Below are 7,786 nucleotides of genomic sequence, written 5' to 3'. Positions count from 1 at the left end.
AAATGCAAATTAAAACAGCACTGAGGTTACACCACAAACCTATCAGATTGACTAAAATGGCAGAAAAAAAATGACAAATATTGGAAAGAACAGGGAAAAGTTTGAATACTGATGCACCATTGGTGAAGCTGTGAACTGATTAACTATTTCAGAAAGCAATTTTGAACTATGCCCAAAGGGTAATAAAACTTCATTCCCTTTGATCCAGCAATAACACTACATAATCTATATTCCAAATAGATTTAACAAAGGGAAATATTTTCTTTGGTCTGTGTTTTCTTTTGCAATATGGTTAAAGTAGAAATGTATATCATGAATGCACATGTATTATATATCTATATCTATATATCTATATATCTATATATCTTTCTTTTTCTACAGGAAGAGAGGAATAGAATATGTAACTCAAAATTTTATAGAAACAAATTTTAAAAAATCTGTCTACATGTGATTGAGAAAAAATTAAATTTTATGTTACGTGATCCATGTTTTCATATATTACTCTTTTTCTATTTTATTATGTATAGGAAATTCTCAATATTTTGCATTTTATGTTTAAATTTTTAAGTATATAGATTTATATAATGATAAAAATTGTATGAAAAGAATGCTAGCATAGCTTGCTTTTGGTACTAGTGAAGCAAGCATCCCTATCAAGAAGATTAAGACTCCTATATGAAAGCAGTTCAAGTCAATGTGCTTCTCAGTAATTTCTGAAGTATGCTTGTTCTCAGAATATTCCTCCTAAATCAATTTAGAAAAGATCAAAGATTGTTATAATTTCTCAGATTGAATCTGAACATACTGACAACATTTCACTCTTCTAGACAAGAAAAAGATAAGACCATAGCCAAGGTCTTCAACTCACTGACCAGTGTTGAAAGGTTGTCTGATTAAATGGTCTTGCCATAGAACCAAGTCATCAATTAACCCCCAAAGATGCTGAGATTAAATGTAAGCACAAAGAAATATAAAAATGTAAAGAAATGCAGAGTAAAAGAAAGAAAAGATGTCAGTTATCTGTAATTTGCATAAGTTGATACTGAAAAAGAAGATTTAAGATGAACTGTTAAAGAGAATCATATAGATAGATTGATAGATGATAGATAGATATCCCATATACATTTCTTCATTTAATATACATGTTAGTTATTTCATTTACAAATAAATGTCTCCATTTTGGGTCACAGACAGATTCTCATTAAATTCAGGAGAAAACCTTGACAAAAGACTTAAGTAATCCTAAGTCGGCCAGAAATGATAGAAAGTTACAAGCTATTTGTCTACATAAAGACGATCTTAGTTTTCTGGACCCCAAACTCTCTTAATTCTAATTATACTTGGCAGAAAATGGAGAAAGTTAGAAACTCATGTTAGTTTTGCATTCTTTGAGCACATATACAGGAACTGCTTGAGGATTTTCTGTAACATCTTGTCCTTAAAATGTCACTTTGTTTAGGCATATGCATATGTCTAATTTAACAGCTTTTTAGTCAATCAACAGGCACTTATTATGTGCCAGGACTGTGCTAGGTACTGGGGATCAAAAAAAAAATAGCGAATCTGTCCTGAATTCAAGCAGCTTAATATTTTTTCCCAAGTGAAGACAATTTTATTGACTCTTTTAACAGTGAAGACAACCCAAATTCAATGGCCAGTCTGGGAGCCAGACCCAGGCCAGGCCTCAGGAGCAACTGCTTGCTATCCCTGTCTTCCAGGAAAAGGGCCTTGGCCGACAGGACCCCTGGTTCCTTCCCTTTCTAGGTACACATTCCTTTGCTGCTGTTGGCTAGTTTTGACCAGGTCTGACTGGAAGAGAGTGCTGAGAGGCTGCCCAGCGTTGCCCTACCCCTTGTTCACTCATGGCTTTGATCAACCCCTCCTGCTTCCTTCTCACATACTCCTCTGGACTCCAGATAAGAATATTGTAGCCCATTGCAGAAGCCAGTGTGTCCCCCATGGGATTAAACTTCTTTAGCAAGATGATGCCAGAACAGTCCTGGTCATAAAGTTGACACATCAGCTTCCCTGAGTTCCCATCAAATAGATCAATCATCCGTGGCTCTTGGGGGCTGAAACCTGCAAAATTGGGGTCTGGATAGCAACCCACCATGATGAAGTCATAACAAGGGTGCCAAGTTGCCTTGATGGATGTGAGGTACTGGAAGTGTCGATGAGGGTGGGGAATGAGGTGCTGGGGACTTGCCCATTGGGAGGTGGAATACACCCAGATTTCACTGTGCTGGTCTGTGGTCAGGAGTCTGGCTCCATCTGGACTGAAATAAGCTGCATTGACGGCCCGCTCATGGGGCATCCAGTGGACAAAGGAAGATTTCCCTCTGACCTGGCGCAGGTCCCAGATTTTCACAGTTTGGTCCACTGAGGCTGTGGCCAGCAACCAGTCACAGAGGATTCAGAGCTACATGGGTGACCTTCTTGTGAAGCCTGAGATTCCAGATCTCTTTGCCATCCATGTTTACCAAGATCACATTGCCCACACTATCTCCTGTGACCACCACACAGCTTTTAGCAGACACATCTACACTGGTATACCAGTAGCCCCAGGTGTTTGTACTGGTGAAGATTCAAATTGTGTTGCCCAAGAAGTCCTTCAGGCTGGTGGTGCCCACCACTGAGGAAACGAACAGCTGGTTGGTGTTGAGAGGGTTAAACTTCATCTCTGTGATGTTCCCTCCAGCTCAATCCCTTTAATGAAGTAGGTTTTGTCAAGTACTTCATGTTCCCAGAGGATGATGTCTCCCCCTTTGGAGCCCACAGCAAGAGTACTGGGGTGAGTGGGGTGCCAGTCCAGGCACATTGTTCTCCGGTCAAAGGGACTGGCTGTGCAGAAAAGTTGGTAAGAGTCCAAAGAGTGCAAAAAGACCCTTTGAAGACACTGCTGGAAGGATGCCCGAGGAGCTCTGCCTAGCTTATGTTGGTGGAGAGCCCAAATGATGCCATGAGAATCTTCCTTCTAGCTAGTCACCCTAGGATAATTCCAGCATCCTCTCCAATTGAGCCTCTTGTCTAGAAAGAAAGCTGCAGGTGAAGAGGGTCCTCTTGTCTAGAAAGAAAGCTGCAGGTGAAGAGGGTCCTACTCATCACAGGGACTCATCTCTCATGGCCACATGGCTTAAATTTTTTTAAAGAAAGATTTAGGGTCAGCGAGGTGGCATAGTGGATAAAGCACCAGCCCTGGAGTGAGGAGTACCTGGGTTCAAATGCATTCTCAGACACTTAATAAATTACCTAGCTGTGTGGCTTTGGGCAAGCCACTTAGCCCTATTTGCCTTGCAAAAACCTAAAAAAAAAAGATTTTATTTATTTTGATTTTTACAATTTCCCCCCATTCTTGCTTCCCTCCCTCCACCCCCCACAGAAGGCATTCTGATAGTGCTTACCTTAGTTCCATGTTATGCATTGATCTCAGTTGAATGTGATGACAGAGAAATCATATCCTTAAGGAAGAAAAATAACGTATGAGATAGTAAAATTACATAATAATATAACACTTTTTTTCCCCTAATTTGATGTTAATAGCCTTTGGTCTTTGTTCAAAATCCATAATTCTTTCTCTGGATACAAATGGTATGTTCCATTGCAGATAGCCCCAAATAGTCCCTGGTTGTTGCATTGAAGGAATGAGCAAGTCCATCAGGGTTAATCATCACCCCCCCCCCCATGTTGCTGTTAGGGTGTACAATATTTTTCTGGTTCTGCTCATCTCATTCAGCATCAGTGCATGCAAATCTTTCCAACCACCTGCAGTGTGTTTGCCTTCTTAAATCAAACCCCTCCCCCTTTTCCCCCTTTGCCCTTTTCCCATTCTTCTCTTTCTTCTTTTAGTTCCTCCTTTTCTCCCCCTCCCTGTCCCCTCCTCCCCTTTTCCCTTTTTAATGCTTGAAAGGTAAGATAAGTTTCTTGATTTGATTAAGTGTGTCTAAATCAACTTTAAGCCAAGTCTGAAGAGATGAAGATTCAGGTGTTCTCACCTCCTCCCTTCTTCCCCTCAATTACAGTAGGTCTTTTGTCTTCTTGATGTAAAGATATTTACCCCATCCAGTCTCCCTCCCACCTCCTTTCAACTTAATGCACCCTTTTTTTAAGGAGGTATTGTTTTTAAATCATTCTATCTGAGTCATAGAAATGTTATGAGTGTCCATCACTTCTGGCTATGAATATTCTCTAATAGACTTACAATTCTCAAGAGTTATGAGACTCTTTCTACCAAGTGGGTATATAGCCAGTTTCATCTTATTGTATAGCAGTTTGGGTTTTTTTTTTAACCTTTCCATGTGTCTCTTCAGCCTCCTGCTTGATGTCCAAATTTTCCATGCAGCTCTGTATATTTCATCATTCATGAAATCTTGGAAGTTTCCTATTTCATTAAATGTCCATCTTTTTCCCTAAAAGAAAAGGCTCAGCTTTGCTGGTAATGAATTCTTGGCTGCATTCCAAGCTCTCTTGCTCTTCAGAATATTTCATTACAGGCCCTTTTATCCCTTAATGTTGTTGCAGCCATTTCCTGCATAATCCATACTGCGGCTCCTTGGTATTTTTTCTTTCTGGAGGCTTGCAGGATTTTTTTCTTTTATCTGATATTCCTGGAATTTGGTCACAACATTCCTTGGTGTTTTCATTTTAGGATCTTTTACCAGAGGGGATCAATGTATTCTTTCAATAACCATTTTGCCGTCTTGTTCCATGATTTTCCATCACTAAATCCTGTAATGTTAAGTCCAGGCTTTTTTTCTCTTCAAAGCTCTCAGGAAGGCCAATAATTTTCAGATTCTCCCTTCTCAATTGCCTCTCAAGTTCAGTGGTTTTGCTGATGAGATATTTTCATTTTTTTTTCTATTTTTTCAATCTTTTGGTTTTGTTTAACACAATCTTATTGTCTCATGAAGTTATTTGTTTCTGCCAATTCCATTCTTTTTTTTTTTTAGAGGAGATTTTTCTTCATTTATCTATTGCAACTCCTTTTCTACTTGGTCCATTCTATTTCTAAAGGACTATTCAATTTGCCCAAATGTAATTTTAAGAGAATCATTTTCTTTTGCATTTGCCCAACTGAGGATTTGAGAGAATAATTTTCTTTTTTCATTTGCCCAAGATCTGAGAGTTATTCTCATTTTGTATTTGTCCAATTGTATTTTTCAAGGATTTGTTTTCTTGTTGCAAGATGTTAAATTTCTCTTGCAAAGTGTTAATTTTCTCTTGAGTTTCTTTTCCCAAATGTTTCCAATTGACTTTTAAACTCCTTTCTGATTTCTTCAAGGTAGTCTTTCTGGGCTAGAGACCAGTTAATATTCTCAACAGTGCTAGATCTCTCTGGGTTAGAATCTGTCACTTCTAAGTATTTCTCCATGCCCCCCCCCTCTTTTCTCTGGCCTTTTTTTCATCTTGTTTTGGGGGGGGGGAGCTGGCTCTCAGAGGTTTGCTTTTGAGGATCCTAGAGGCTTTTTTCACTTAGCTTAGTAATTCCAAGAGCTAACAAGTAGGGGGTGCTGGTTTCTTTCTCTGGAGTGAGGGCCTCAGCAACAGGGTCTTAGTGGACCTTGAAAACTGGTCCGGGACCTGGGGGGGAAGGAGTTATTCTCTTTCTGTTGAGTGAGCTCTGCCACCCTGAAGGGGTGGGAGTAAGGTTGTTTATTGTCTGTTCTGGGCAAAGGGCTCTGCTGAAAGTATGGATCTCAGGTCCCTGGCAAGCTGGTTGTTCTCCAGGTGTGCTCTGAGTCTCTGTACAGGAACCCACCCTCCAATAGCTCTTCTTACTCTGGCCAAAGACTCCGAAGCTAAAGTTGTATCTTGCACCCACCACTCACTCACCACAGTCTCCATGGCTGAGGCTGACCCTCTGGCCTCCCCCAGCTGCAGTCCCCAGTGCTGATCCTCTGTTCTCATCTCCTGATTCACCCACAGTCCCCTGTGACAGACCTTCTTGGTAGGTGTTCTTCTCATAGCTTCTCTTTCTGGCTTTTGTTGATCAAATTTCTTTTTTTCTTTAGGTTTTTTTTAAGGCAATGGGGTTAAGTGACTTGCCCAAGGTCACACAGCTAGGTAATTATTAAGTGTTTGAGGCTGGATTTGAACTCATGTACTCCTGACTCCAGGGCAGGTGCTCTATCCACTGCACCACCTAGCTTCCCCTATTGAATTTCTATTAAGAGATTTCTCTCATGTTATTTCTGAGGGGAAAGAAAGAGCACTGTCACAGTGTCTGTCTTTTCTTTGCCATCTTGGCCGGAAGCCCAGCTTAATTTTTAATAGAGATCAATAATGCTATATACTCTCTCTGTCTTTGTCTCTCTGTCTCTCTGTCTCTCTGTCTCTCTGTCTCTCTCTCTGTCTCTCTCTCTCTCTCTCTCTCTCTCTCTCTCACACACACACACACACACACACACACAAACACACACTGATATGAGTAAAATATATGCAAAAATGAATTCAAGGTAGTTTGTAGAGAAGATGTACCAGTAGCTGAAGAAAATCAAGAAAAGCATAATCTATAACCTTCTTTTAGTATTCTTCTGTGTCTGTGGAAAGAAAACTGAGTACTTTGCACATTGAAATTCTTAATTTTAAAATGTTTGCTTGTCCTTCATTCTTTTTTTAATTTTTTTAATTTATCTAAGGTAATGGGGTTAAGTGACTTTCCCAAGTTCACACAGCTAGGTAATTATTCATTGTCTGAGGCCAGATTTGAAATCAAGTTCTCCTGACTCCAGGGTCAGTGCTCTATTCACTACATAGTTGCCCCTTTGTCCTTCATTCTCAAAGAAGATAAAATGATATCACTGTTGGAGATAAGGCAAAGCGTGCACAACTGTGGTTGATCAGACCAATACAAGTTCAGAAGGCTCTACCACAGGTTGGGCACAAAGAGTCCACATGTACATGGAGCAGAGATATTATTAAATTTGAGCATCTCTTGCTTATTTTGAGTTGCATAGCTTTCCTCCCCCTGACCAAAGACTCTGCAGCCAAAGCTGGATCTCACACCACCATGCATGGAAGTCTCCACAGCTGAGGCTGACCCTCTGGCCTCTCCCAGCTGCAGTCCCTAGCACTTATCCTCTGCTCTCATCTCCCAGTTCACCCACGGTCCCCCGAGACAGACCTTCTTAGTAGGTGTTCTTCTCATAGCTTCTCTTTCTGGGTTTTGTTGATCAAATTTCTTTTAAGAGGTTTCTCTCATGTTATTTCTGGGGGGAAAGAGAGAATTCAACTTTGTTCATAGAACACAGCCACTTCAATGATGCAGGCATTCTACACTGGGCAATCCCAAACAATGCAATTGATTCCAAATTTCCAAAATACTAAAAACATAAGATTCACAAAAAAGCACAAGATTCATAAAAAGGCCATAGATAAGAATAGCATGACAAGAATGCCACGATAGGTTGCTATGTACCAGTGCCCATATGAATGAGATCTTAGATGAAAGATGCCCAGAACATGAACCAGTCTTTAAGGAAGCAAAAGTTTCCAGGAAGCAGACCTGTGAAGAAATTGCTTTCCAGGTATAGTATACAGTAAATGCAAATCCAAACAAAAGTTTATAGTTGACCCCTGAGGTTTACTAGGGAGCCATTGGACTTTTTAAATATAGGAATGACATAGTCTGACATGTTTTAAGGAAATCATTTTGGCAGATGGGGGATGTAATATGGTGTTGAGACATTTGAAGTAGGAATATCAATTAGAGACTCTTATACTAATCCAGAAATATTAGATGCCTTATTAGGGTAGGAAAACATGAAATGAATGTTCTCTCAGGAGTAAT

General features: G+C 40.0%; 1 pseudogene; it reads right to left on the bottom strand.

The window, feature by feature from the left end:
- Positions 1-1,789: 1,789 nt before the first annotated feature.
- LOC141492336 (DNA damage-binding protein 2 pseudogene) lies at positions 1,790-5,904 on the bottom strand (annotated as a pseudogene).
- Between the last annotated feature and the right edge of the window lie 1,882 nt (positions 5,905-7,786).

Source organism: Macrotis lagotis, chromosome 6 (genome assembly GCF_037893015.1).
Source record: "Macrotis lagotis isolate mMagLag1 chromosome 6, bilby.v1.9.chrom.fasta, whole genome shotgun sequence".
NCBI classification, from domain to species: domain Eukaryota; kingdom Metazoa; phylum Chordata; class Mammalia; order Peramelemorphia; family Peramelidae; genus Macrotis; species Macrotis lagotis.
This window is presented reverse-complemented; position numbering and strand designations above follow the sequence as displayed.